Source organism: Mauremys reevesii, linkage group 13, assembly GCF_016161935.1.
Source record: "Mauremys reevesii isolate NIE-2019 linkage group 13, ASM1616193v1, whole genome shotgun sequence".
Classification (NCBI taxonomy): domain Eukaryota; kingdom Metazoa; phylum Chordata; order Testudines; family Geoemydidae; genus Mauremys; species Mauremys reevesii.
In genome coordinates, this window is record NC_052635.1 from 36,109,862 (window position 1) to 36,122,861 (window position 13,000).

General features: G+C 41.4%; 1 long non-coding RNA gene across 1 annotated transcript in view; it reads right to left on the reverse strand.

Moving 5' to 3' along the window:
* LOC120380991 overlaps positions 1-11,154 on the reverse strand; it is a 43,090-nt gene extending 31,936 nt beyond the window's left edge. The window contains exon 1 of the long non-coding RNA XR_005587908.1: positions 10,975-11,154. This is a non-coding gene — a long non-coding RNA (uncharacterized LOC120380991). The remainder of the gene's footprint in view (positions 1-10,974) is intronic.
* Between the last annotated feature and the right edge of the window lie 1,846 nt (positions 11,155-13,000).

A 13,000-nucleotide genomic window follows, 5' to 3' on the forward strand; every position in this document is an offset into this window, starting at 1 on the left:
GCAGATACATCTGTCTCTGAAGCTAAAGTATGGTTTCCAATCCCACCCAGGCTTTGGAACTGGATCCAGGACTCTGTCTCTCTCTGTAGTGACCTAACCAGAAGACTGAATCTGCACATCTGGAATTTTGGAGGGTGACATGACTAGGGGTCCAGACTCTTACAGATAGCTCTCAGACTCATCTTTAATTAGAAGTATAATAGTCATGCAAGTGCTTGGGCATTTGCCTTTCATGAGTAAGGGTTGACTGAGAAACGTTTGGGTTTATTATACATAAATAAGCTCCCTCCCCTTCTCAGTTAAGTATTTGCATTACCATAGTGCAGTATTTCCCAAACTTGGGACGCCGCTAGTGCAGGGAAAGCCCCTGGCGGGCCGGGCCGGTTTGTGTACCTGCCGCATCCGCAGGTCCAGCTGATCGCAGCTCCCACTGGCCGCGGTTCACCGCTGCAGGCCAATGGAAGCTGCTGGAAGCAGCGGTCAGTATGTCCCTCTGCCTGTGCCGCTTCCAGCAGCTCCCATTGGCCTGGAGCAGCGAACCACAGCCAGTGGGAGCTGCGATCAGCTGGACCTGCGGATGCGGCAGGTAAACAAACCGGCCCGGCCTGCCAGGGGCTTTCCCTACACAAGCGGCGACCCCAGTTTGGGAAACACTGCCATAGTGCCTAGGAGTCTGTCATAGATCTGTACCCCATTGTGCTAGATGCTGTCCAAACACAGAATAAAAAGACAGTCCTCACCCCAAACAGCTTACAACTGAAGTATGAAGATAAATATTTCTTTATGACAAAGGGATTCCACTGGTAAAAACCATTTTCTACACTGGTTGTCCCAGTTGTGTTTTTAAAACCCAAACACATTTGCAGAATAATACAGAAAACATTGGCATATTGAGGCACATTTGTCACTTCTTGCTCGAGCAGGGGCTGAGTATGCTCTGGGAAAGTATGGATGTCAGAGCGGTTAAAACACCTGTTTTCTGTCAAGACTACTGCTTTCACTGTTGCTACAACCCAGGGAACTACATGGATGGTAAATTATGGATCGTTCGCTTTCCTGGTGTAGACAAGGCCTTCTTTTCACTAGTAATTGAAGTACTGGCTAAGGTCTGATTGTTGTACCATGCAGGCAAACATGTACAATTGTGTTCCTAATTTACACATGCAATCGCTACAATTGCACCTGGAAATTGGTTAGCCACGCATGCAAATAGCTAGTTATACATCTCACTAGCCATCTACACGCTTACCTGATTTACACATGCAATCACAAATAACTGCAAACACAACTGGTCGTGCAATTGTGTGTACCTCCGACGTGTAGTTCTGAAAAATCACACTGTGTAGGTCTTTGCTTAACTGCTTACAATCTTTAGAGTCGCCGACCCTATTCATTTTGCACCAAGCATGCATTAATAGTGTCAATTAGTTATAGCTAATAGAATTGCTTTCTTCTTTAGAAGCCATTGGTAGGTAGAAAAGTTTTTTCAGTAACAGATATTTCTCAGGTCTTATACAGAAGAATGTGAGTTGTTTTCCAGGAAGGATATGATAAGTATATGTCGCAATTTTTCAAAGCAATGTGGTGAAGCACACAGGTAAGTAAATGAGCTCACTGCAGCTGAGTTTCCTGCTCACTGCAAACAGCAGTCGATCTCTCACCCCATCTCTTGTTTTGAGTGAAACCTTTTCCTATTTTTTATTATTAAAATTTTGTTTATTTAAATGTTACATATACACAAATGGGCCAGCAAGTCAAGAAGAGGGGGAGAAAAAAGTTAATCACAAACCTGTTTCCATGCAGCTTAATATCGTATCACTAGTTCTTTAGACCTACTTTTTTTTTTTTTTGGTGGTGGTGGTGGGGGGGGGGTAATGCAACAGGAGGAGCCAGGGGGTTGAAAAAGCTTAAGTGGCTTTTTTGAAGGGGGGGGAAAAATACATTTTCCTTGTTTCATACAATTCCAGTCATTTCTATACTGCTCACTTTAGCTGAAGTCCCTTTTAGGCATACACAAACTTTGACATGAATATTGTGGTAATTTTTGAACGATTTCACAACTGTACAGATTGTGGAAGTGATGTTTAGAGAATGGGAGGGGACAGCTGCCGTACTCTTTTGTCCCCTTCTGTAGTGTCTTCCCCTGCCCCTCGTTGTCAATGTCACCGTTTATCTGTCCACCCCTCTCCAACTTGGTAGGCCCTGGTTCAGAAAAGCGTTCCTAGTCAGGGGAGCACTTGCTTAACTTTAAGTCAATGGGACTTCAGAATTAAGCATGTGCTTAAGGGCTCGCCTGAATATGCACATACTCAAGTGCTTTGCTGAATAGGGATCACTCTGAGAAGAAAATATACATATTTATCTAATATAAATACTATCTCCCTTCACACAAGGGAAGTGGGCACAACCATCAACAAGTACATGGTGCAGTGATTACCAGGGTCAAGAGAGAGGTTGAACTGTACCTTCTACCAAAGGAAAGCAAATGACAAAGAGAAGGATAAATAGGAGTGGAAATATGCTACTGCTTTCAATAGGAGTGGAAATATGTTACAGATCTTAGGATGTGCCACCATTTTGTTGTGGCTGTGGAAGTGTTGTTCTTGTACAGAACCTGTGTGAAATAATATAGGGACTAGTCTTGCTCATTATGAAAATGTGTGAGGGTCTGAATGCATTTGTGCAGCAGCCCCTCATCTGCCTTTCTCTGTGAGCAGAAGATTCTTCGAGAGAAACTAGAAAGCACAGAGTTTACCAAAATGGTGTCTTCCATTATCTTCGCATGCAGTGATATCATAGACACATCTGATGCTGAGGGACCTGAAGCCACCTTCTCTCTCTTCTGCTGCTCTAGATATAAAATCTTTTATTTATTCTTCTTGGTTCACCTATTTTCTGAGCCTCAGTTTCTACAAGAAAGAACCACCAGGTAAAAAGACTACAGTGCAATTGTCTGAATAGTTTTAGTGACTCCAGCTCCTAAGAAACTAAATCCAACTGCCCTCTACTGGCCACCGGGGGAAGACATTTGGAATGATAGCGTGGGTGGGGAAAGGCAGTAAGAACAAGAGGGAAGTGAAATTAAGCAACAGTAGAAGGAAACTGTGTTAATAAAATGGGCAGGGCCCGAAAACTGCTCAGATAGCAGGACGAACAACAAAGCCTGCCAATCATTAATAATGTACAGTACATGCTGAGTACTGTATTGCCGGTATGAACACAATAACAAGCCAGGACGTAGAAACAACTTCTGTCTCGGGAAAAATAGAATTGAAACCTGTTTTAAGTCATTATTTTTCCTGTCTCAGATGACATTTAACACAGGAGCTTTGTGGCTTTGTTTTAATTGTTCCATTTTGGAAGAGAGAAAGAATTGGGATTATTCCGTATTTAATGTCTGTATTTACAGCTAAGAAAAGCAGTTGTGCACAACAGTACCACAGGAAGGCAGGCCTGGAAACAATGAGATCATGTGTACTTTAGAGAACTTAATCCATGAGACCCTAGAAACTGGGGGTTTGTGTGGATGAGAGTATGCATACACACATGCACTGACAAAAGCAGTTCATGGAAAATCTGTTTAAAAAAAGACAGGCCTCTCTGGATAGTACAGTTTGCCCTAGCCCTGTTAGATCAGCAGACACCTTTGTGAGGTTTTATTGCTCAAAGTAGTGTCACTGTGCTGATGGTAAGTTCGTAACATGGTTTACAAAACTTGGGAGATCATCTATAATACTCTGTAATATAAAGGTATAAGAACGCACAGAATGTATAGAGTGCAATACCCTTCAGGGTCTTCACCACCTCAGTAAAAGTTAGAAACAAACTGAACTAATACTGCAGAACAACTCCAATAATCTACTGGGGCAAAAAGTAGAAAAAACGAGATGTATCAGTGCTGAAAATAATTTTTTTTTTTTTAAATCTGGGAAAACTTTCTCATGTTCTATAATAGAAAACACAAATGGTGTTTTTATTTCTGCTTTAGTTTAGAGACCATGTCTAAGGCATAAAGCATTTATAGGGAGGCAAAGACCTTGGGGAAGTTAGCAGTAAAGTGGGAGAACTGGGCTGCAACTTCAAATCATCATCTAATGACTAAGAATGGAGTTCAACTGCAGCATGAGGAAGCTACTCGGGAAAGTTGTAGTCTTGCCTTTGCGGGGTGGTGGGGGGAGATACTATGATCTGGTACAACCTTTATGAAGCTGGATGGTATTGCAATTACTCACTGGAAAATAAGCAGACAGACTATACATCTCTGCAGTTGTCGTTTCATCTTTCTGCTTTACCACTTGTAGTGACTCAGGCACTGAACTGCATTTCTGACACAGGTTCTGGATAATTACCGTGTTGTGATATTGTAGGAGCTGTATGTGAGGCCTGATTCCAATCTCACTTACACCTATTTTATGCAGCTGTAATGCCATTAATGTCAATTTAACTGAGATGAGAACCAATCCATACCTTCTAAATAATTGTAACGTGTTTCAAAGAGTAGCATCAAAACCTTGTGCAGAGTTAAAGATTCTTGAATTGTGTTTTGACTAGTACTTATTACATTTATTTAGTCATTTATATTGCAGCAGCACTCTAAGGCCTAGATCAAGGAACCTGGCCCCATTATGCTAGGCACCTATACAAATATGGAGTTAAGAGACCATTCTTGCCCTAAAGAGCTTAAAATTTTGATCTGCTTTTTGACCCTAAAGAGACTGGCTCTTTCTGAATAAAACGCATGTTTCTATCTAGCTTTTCCCACTGTCCATTCATAAAAAGGATTGTGGTTTTAATATAAACACACACAATAACATTATTTTCAATATCAGTGATGCTTTTATCAGCTCCATCTTTAATAATTTACTGCTGGGAGTAGTCAGCCCATATGGCTCTGCAGTTGTTTGTTTGCAGTCCATCTCTCTCCATCAGCACCTCCCTTTAACTCCCAGCCTTGCCTGAGCTATGAGAGCTCACTTAGTGCTGAAATCATTTATACAGAACACAACAATCCTAGACTTCAAATCATGTTCATTATTTGGCTCATACATAAGCCTCTCACATGCCGGATATTAAACCATAAACATCCCAAGATTAGTTTTAATATTGAAAAGCTGAATTTCTAGAAAATGCAATAGGGGAAAAATTGAGGTGGAAAAAAGCTATTTTGACTAAGCTGTGGCTAACTGGATGCATGTAACCAGAACACCCACTTCATTTGAATCATAACTTGGATGTGCCTGAAATATTGTTCCTGGGATATTGTTATCGGAACTGTCCTTTGGAAATAGGGCTGGATTACGATATATGCCGAGAGTGTCTGCTTATACATAGACAGATGAAACATGTATAGAAATCATTTTATATGTTCCTGGCAGGTCATTCTGAACAGCACCAAGGACTTGATTTGACATTGAACAGTGTTTCACTAAAGTAAATGGAGTTGAGAGATCATAGGATTAGGGTGCAAATTATGGACAAGGTCCTTATATCTGCTCTGGCCCCTTTGTAACAGGTAAAAGCCAGTGGAGTAACACAAGAAGTCCCTAAAAACCTAACACCGGAGTGAGGAAGGATTTCCTGGTGCAGGTACTGTGGAGGACACCATTACAAGCCTGGGTGTAGCGTTTATCAAGGCCATGGCTGCAGCCCATAGGGCAGGCCTGGGAAGCTGTTGTAATTTAGATAGAATCCCACGACTGTCGAAATTATGCCAGGGGCCTCCCAGGCAGCCCAGGTTAGCAGGGCACAAGGATATCTTAAAGTTGCACTAGTTGCCCCCTCCAGCTTGGCTGGGGTTTTTGCACTAAGAACCCAGGGTTATGAGTTCAATCCTTGAGGGGGCCATTTAGAGATTTGGGGATTGGTCCTGCTTTGAGCAGGGGGTTGGACTAGATGATCTCCTGTGGTCCCTTCCAACCCTAATAATCTATGATTCTATAAGTGCATTATGAAATCTCACCCCATGAATATAAACATGCTACAATCTGGCTGGACCACAAATTCCCCTCTTCCAGTGGGTTCCAGAGGTGTTTTTTTTTTAAACCAACCAACTCCCAAATCACAACGTTTTGACTTCAGTTCAAAGAAACTGTACTACTTCTATCACTTGCTTCAGTTATTTGCACTGAATGGAATAGCATCATATTATCTAAATGGGGAAATCATTTTTGGAAGCAGATATTACCCTACCTTGCCAAATCCGATCTTTCATTGTAGCCCAGTAGAGGATTTTCTTGCTGGTTACACAGTAATATCTAAAGAACTGATTTAGAAGATCTGGAGTGGTCTGGTGTGTATGTTAATAATGAATTAATGCCATTGGTTACAAGAATTAATTTAAGGCTGTTCAGTGAGACTTTCAGAATTGTCTAAGAGATTTATGTGCCCTGTTCCCACAGACTTTTAATGAGAGTTGGATGCTTAACTTCCTTAGGCACTCCTGAAAAATCCCACTCATTAATATTAGTTTATGTGCTTGTATGTCTCCTCCCAAACAAGTGAGCATGACAAGTGTAATGGGAGGAGCAAAACAACTCAAATTGTGGGATGGAAGGAAGCATCAATACACCAGCTTTGATAATATAAGGCTAGACTTTGATCTTAGTTACACCTGTATACATCTGGAATAACTCCATCAAAGCTATACTAGGTTAAAACATCACTGGAATTACTGCAGTGTAATTAAAATTGGGTCCATAGTGTATTTTTCCAAAGCATATAAGACCCTATCCTGCATTCTGCTAATCTGGCAAAATGAGTGCTGAGCTGGGATTGGGTCCACAGTGAGTAAGATAGTTGCAAGTGACTACTGATTTTGGATATTTGGATGCTCAATTTAAGGAACTTTAAAGGTGCCTGGTTTTCAAAGAGTGGTGCTCAAGATTTTCTGAAAGCTGGCTCCCTTTTAAGGTTCCTCAAATTAGGCACTCCAAAATCTATGCATCCAAAATCAGAGTCCGCTCGGAAAATCTTGGTAGATTGTGTGCATGTAAAGAGACATCTGTGAACAAAAAAAGCTTAAGGAATATTGTATGCAAAACTTTAAGAACTATTTCTATCCTAGAACAGAGATATTTACAAGTAGTTCTGGCAGTGGTCAGTTGTAATTGTAGTGGTGCTCATTTCCAAGCAGTAAAAAGCAACTACCCTGTGTGATTGACTAGGAATGGTAAATGCCAGTGCTTGTCCTGCTGACAGTGGTTAAGATTTTTTTTTTCTAAAGATGGAAAAACAAAGCAGAAACTTGATGGAAATGGAGGAAAGTGTATTCACTTCTTCCATTGGTAGCTGAAACAGATTCATAGTCTCTCTAAGCTAACACACCGCCCATTGCAGGAGACATGAGGATGAACACTTAATTCAGGGCTAAAGTAAAATAAACTCTCTCTTACCATATGGCACCTTGACAAAAGCATATGCTTTAAGTGCTTCGGTGTCCATTTTATATCCCCTCACTTTGAGTCAGCCATAATGATTGTCACATGTCAGTGAAAGAATGAAGACTTCTGAATCCATTGAGACTTTCCTTAACCCCTTCCACACCACTCCGAATGACATGCTTCAAACAGACATCTCTTTCTCCGGCCCCTTTTGTCACTCCCTTTAAAGCCATTCACATTAGGAATGCCAGACATTTAAAAGGAAGTGTGCAGCATCTAATGTGTTTGTTGTTAAAGGAGAAGTGCAGTGCTAATATAAACAATGAGGCAAGGGTGGAAATCTGTGCTAAAAGGCACCACTTTTAAAAAAAAAATAGATTGAAGAGAACATTCACCATCGAAAGCTGAACTTCCTCTTTAAAAAAACGTTACCCCTTTGTAAATCCTCTGCTACTTTCTGACAAAGACACTCCAGAATTTATCGCTCTAACTTCAAAGATGTCAATATGTCCAATGCAACCCTGTGTGTTAATGCCGTCAGTGTGATGCCGCAGAGCAGTTCTGGAATGTCTTTTGAGCATCAAACACAGGAATTTACAAGGAGGAGCGATATGTGCTGTATGCTCTCGTGTATTCCTGAGTCAAGTTACATTTTAGCATTGTTGTTCACTTTTAAATAAATGTTGACCGAGGTAAGTTATTCCAACATAAGAGCCTAAAATTAGGCTTCTAAATCCATATTTAGACCCCTAAATAAAAGTGGCCTGCTTTTCAGAGGCAATGAGAGCCTGCCACTTCTTTTGGCTCTAAGGGGAACTGCAGGTGCTCAGCTCTTCTGAAAAATCAGCCCCCCTCCCTGCTTTTTAGTGCCTAAATGCAGATTTAGGAGAGGCTAAGGCCTGGTGTAGACTTGAAAGTTTTACTGGTATAACTGTTTCAGTGAGGGATGTGGTTTTTAGTTTAGAAGCTTCTGTGTGTATGTCATTATACCAGCATGAAAGTGCCTTATACTGCTATAGTTATTTCTTATTCCCCTACAAGAATAGTTTACTAATATGAAGCACTTCAATACGGATGTAACTGCATCCACATTAGCCGACAATAATGATGCAGTTAAAGTGCTATAACTTTCTAGTTTAGATAAGGCCTAATTTTAGGCACCCAACTTTGAGCTATTGATATTGAGCTCAATTTCAAATCAGTCTGTAGAACTATGCCTGTTTCTCTATCTCCATACCAGTGAACCATCAGTGAAAGCTGCCATTGTACTGATATTTCACAGCAGGAGATTGTGTGATAATTTTAAAGCAGGACTTGGAGATTCCAGGTACAATTAAATGTAAAAGAAAGAAGGGACTTTCAAAATAGTCACCGGGTTCTGTTATTTCTGTTAAGTGCTAACACATGAGCACTTGGTTATCTGCGTTTTGTTGCATCCTATCCCTCAGCCTTAAATTGTATGCTAGGATGTCTGAAGAACCTTGCATACCTTTGATGTTCAATGTCTTATGTTCTTTCTATGCCTACACAATGCCAATTTAAATTGAAAACCCTTTTAAGTCAGGGACCTTGTATTTTCTGTGTCTATTCAACCTCTAGCATATTTAGGTTAAATAAATATATAAAAAGAGTGAGTACATTTCTTCTAAGGCCTAAATTACTCAATTAAATCATTTTAAATCTTTCTCAGATAGATTTAACTTAGGTGTCTACTCTAGGGATTTGCACTGGTTTGCCTAGATCAATTTTAAACCTAGTTTAGTTAAACCGATGCAACTACCTAGTGAGGCAAGGTCTTTGTTCTGTTGTTTGTATGTGTGTAGTTAAAAGTAGCTTAAGTATAGCTAGGGTCTTCTTGTTAGCTGGTGTATCCTGAGGAAATCATTTTGTTTGACTAGCTGTATATAATCTAAGCTATCTATTCATTTACCTGGATATTTGCATATTACTCATCAGCAAAGCATCGTATATTCATAGATGATTTGGTATTAGTTGCTGGGTGGTGGAAGCAAGTGCCTGTCTGCTTATAATCCAATAATCTGAAGAAATATTGTAGAATATACAGAAGTCTATTTGCTCACAGGGAAGTTATAGTCCCCTGCAGAAAGCCTGAGTGAAAGGGCTTTGGGAAGGAGAGCAGTAATGTATGGATAGAGACAGGTTGCAGGACATCTGCACCAATAGGCTGCAGCTGCTAATATGGCTGCTGCACTGTAGTAATGATTATGGTCTGCTACATGCCACCCACATATCCAGGTGTAGATTGAGGCCAGCAGTCATGCAGGCCACCGACCTGCTGGCAAAATCCCCACCACTCCTCCAGACTGCTCTCAATAATACCACTCCTCATGCTCTTGGAGAGAGCTCCTGCAATGTCCTACCCTTGTGGACACCCCTACTGCATGAGATGCAGTAGAACCAGGGCAGGTCTGGTTTGAACTGGGCCTTCCAGAGCCAAGGTGGGGTGGGAGAATTTCACCTTCAGTGAGCAGACGTGTGTGTTTCTAGCTATCTTCCACACAGAGTTATGTAACTACAGCGGGTGGAGGCAGGTGATATGGTAACCACACATTTTTTCCAACAATGCAAATAGATGTGTTTAAAAATTTGCTTCTGAGACAGGTTTCATTTTACATGCAAATTTTCCTATTCGCAGTTCCTCTCTTCTTCCTTATTAGCCCAAATAAAGTTAACTAGCCAAAACTGCAGAGAGAGAGGTTCCTATGAATTCCATGTCTGAACACAGCAGGACAGATGCTGATCTCATTACTGTGGTGTAAATCTGAAGTAACACAGGTGAAGTCTTTGGGGTTTCTCTAGATTTACAGCGGTGTAACAAAGCAGAATTTGGCCGGATGTGTCAACATTCAGAGAAGATACCACAGATATTACTCACTGCTATCTTATATTTCTACTCACTGTGTAAACTTCTGTATGGTCAAATGGACGCAGATGGCCAAGCAACACAGCATTATTGATGTGTCCAATGATCTAATCAACTATTTGTAGGTTTGGCCCCAGAGATATTGCCTGATAGTTAAAAGACTATTTAGTCTAAATAAGGTTGTAGCATAAGCCTATGGGCAACTATGATTTCTAGGCAGCACAGGTATCATTATTTTAATTGTTTGTTCAGCATGCATTTCCGAAAGGAAGCCTCTGTATACTATTAGTGTGTCCTATGGACTGTCTGTTGGGGTTTCTTCAGCCAATGGCATCCCCCCAACTTGGTTCAGGGTGTTAGGACAAGTCTGCCTCAGTTTCCCCTTTGTTTGCCCAATCTCCATTTAGACCCACATCTGGTAGTACTTCACTATGATTCCAGCCAGATGTTTAATAGTCTACCCCCTCTCAGGGCAGTAAATAGTCTTGTGGGTCAGGAGACCAGTAGTGAAGGGTCAGTAGTGTCTGGCTTTTGGGGGTTCAGATCCCTTTGTTCTTCAGGCTTTACTGCCCTGAGAGGGGAGAGACTAGCGCTGGCCGAGGAACCCAGGGTTCCAGTCCAGGGATCCTGTGTGAAGCACTTGGAATCAGTTTCCCCCATCTCTTATTGCTTCCCACTGTGTGTCTCTTGTAGGCTGTTTCCCATACTCACATTCTGTGATCCTCTTCTTTTGGAGGTCCGACTATCTGCGCAGCTTCTCACTTGTCCACTGATGAAGACCTCTGCTCTCAGTGGGTTCCTCAGCCTCTTTGGTAGTCATCTCTCCCTTCTGCCCTGCAGCCTTTTTCTCTCTCCAGCTTTTGCAGGGCTACCAATCAGCCCCAGCTGAGGAGCTGTGACAGCCTGGGCTCTGTGCACCCTATAACACAGATCCAAAGAGAGGCCAAGTCATACAGCAACTTTGCACTGCAAGCAGAACCCGTCATGTGAAGTAGCCAGCAGAGCTTTCCTTCTGGCACTCTCAAGACATAATTCCTCTTTTTTATAACTGTCAGTTGTTTAAGCTGGACATACTATATCATGGATACAGAAAGCATCACTCCACTACAAGCAGGGATCATCCACAGTTAACGTCACTGAATTATGATTTTCTGTTTGTTCTTCATCCCAAGTTTGGACTGAGACCTATAACTAGTAGGGGCCAGATCATCAGCTGGTACAAATCAATGTGCTTCTGTGAAGTCAGTGATGTTAACTTACACCAGCTGAGGATCTGGCCCTATAGCTGGTTGGAAAAAATTGACACAAATTAACTTACTGTGAGAAAAATTTAAATTAATTTTGGTGAGAATTTGGCAAATTCATCCCCTTGCCCCCATTTGTAATGAAGGATTTATTAGGGTTAAAATTTATTTTAAAATTCTCTAAGTGGTTTAATTGGGGTGGATCTGCAATGTTCAGATCTTGATCTGAACTTGTCAAAGGTCTGGGGTTTGTTTACATCAGAGTTCTGCTTCCTGCCCTGCTATCCTCAAGCCACATGCAGTCAACAGACTGCAATAATCAGAAAGTGCTTTTCTCTCCTTTCAGGAAATTCTGCATGTTAAAAAAAAAATCCTTAGATAAGAGTGGATAATCTCAAATACCTCCAGTGCTGCGTTACCTGTACACAGTGCAGTGAGATAAGGAAGAAGTTTGGACTTTGTTCTTTACTGATTTAAACACAAATGGTTAATGCTTCCTTTCATGTAGCTTGGATTCTTTTTAATGGTTTACTAGGCAACAAATTTAATAGGAAACGATTAAGTAAAACTAAGGAGTCTTGATAAGAGACTTATTCTCCAAGGCTTCTCATTGGTGTGGCTTTTTTAAAAAACAGCAAATAATAATGCATGCTTTATGCTGAGGGCTCTTCAGCCTTAGTCAGGGCTGGTGCAGAATTTCCTGTTTTTGTGCTGTCAGAATGGCTAAACTGCTCAAACTGCCAGTAAAGACCTAGGGTGTTTATCCAGAAGAGGTGGAGTCTGTAGCCATTCCAGGCTCTTCACTGATATTCTCAAGTGCACATGTGGAAGTTAGAGCAGTTCCACATGTAACCCTCAAAATGTGGCCAAATCCCTCTGCAGATGCAAGTAGCACTTTCTGCTTATCACTTCACAAAGGATGTACTGGTTTTGTTGTATTAAACAATGGATTTTGTTGCGTAAATCAGCTGAAATGAATCTTGTGAACTGCTATAGGCACAACAGACAGCAGCTTAACCATAAAAACCGGTGCTCTTACTCACATTGCAATTTGAAATTCATCTGCACATGCTGGCTGGTGCTTTGTTACCCACTTGCAGAGCTAGATTGGGATCTCAGATCTAAATCTGGCTCCTAATCTCTTAAAGCAAAGAAGCCATTGCACACAATGGGTAAGATTCTGATCTGACAGGATTCGGATCTGACTCACATAAGGATGCTTTTGATTAAGTGCAATGTAAGGCTATGTTTACACTAGCACTTTTGTTGGTAAAACTTTTGTCAGGCTCTGTCTATACTACAGCCAGGATTGACACTCTGAGATCAATCCACCGGCGGTCAATTTAGCAGGTCTAGTGAAGACCTGCCAAATCGACAGCAGATCGCATGCTAGTCGACCCCTGTACTCTACCCCAACGAGTAAGGTCAGTTGACGGGAGAGTTTCTCCCATTGACCCCCCCCACAATGTAGACCCTGCGGTAACTCAACCTAA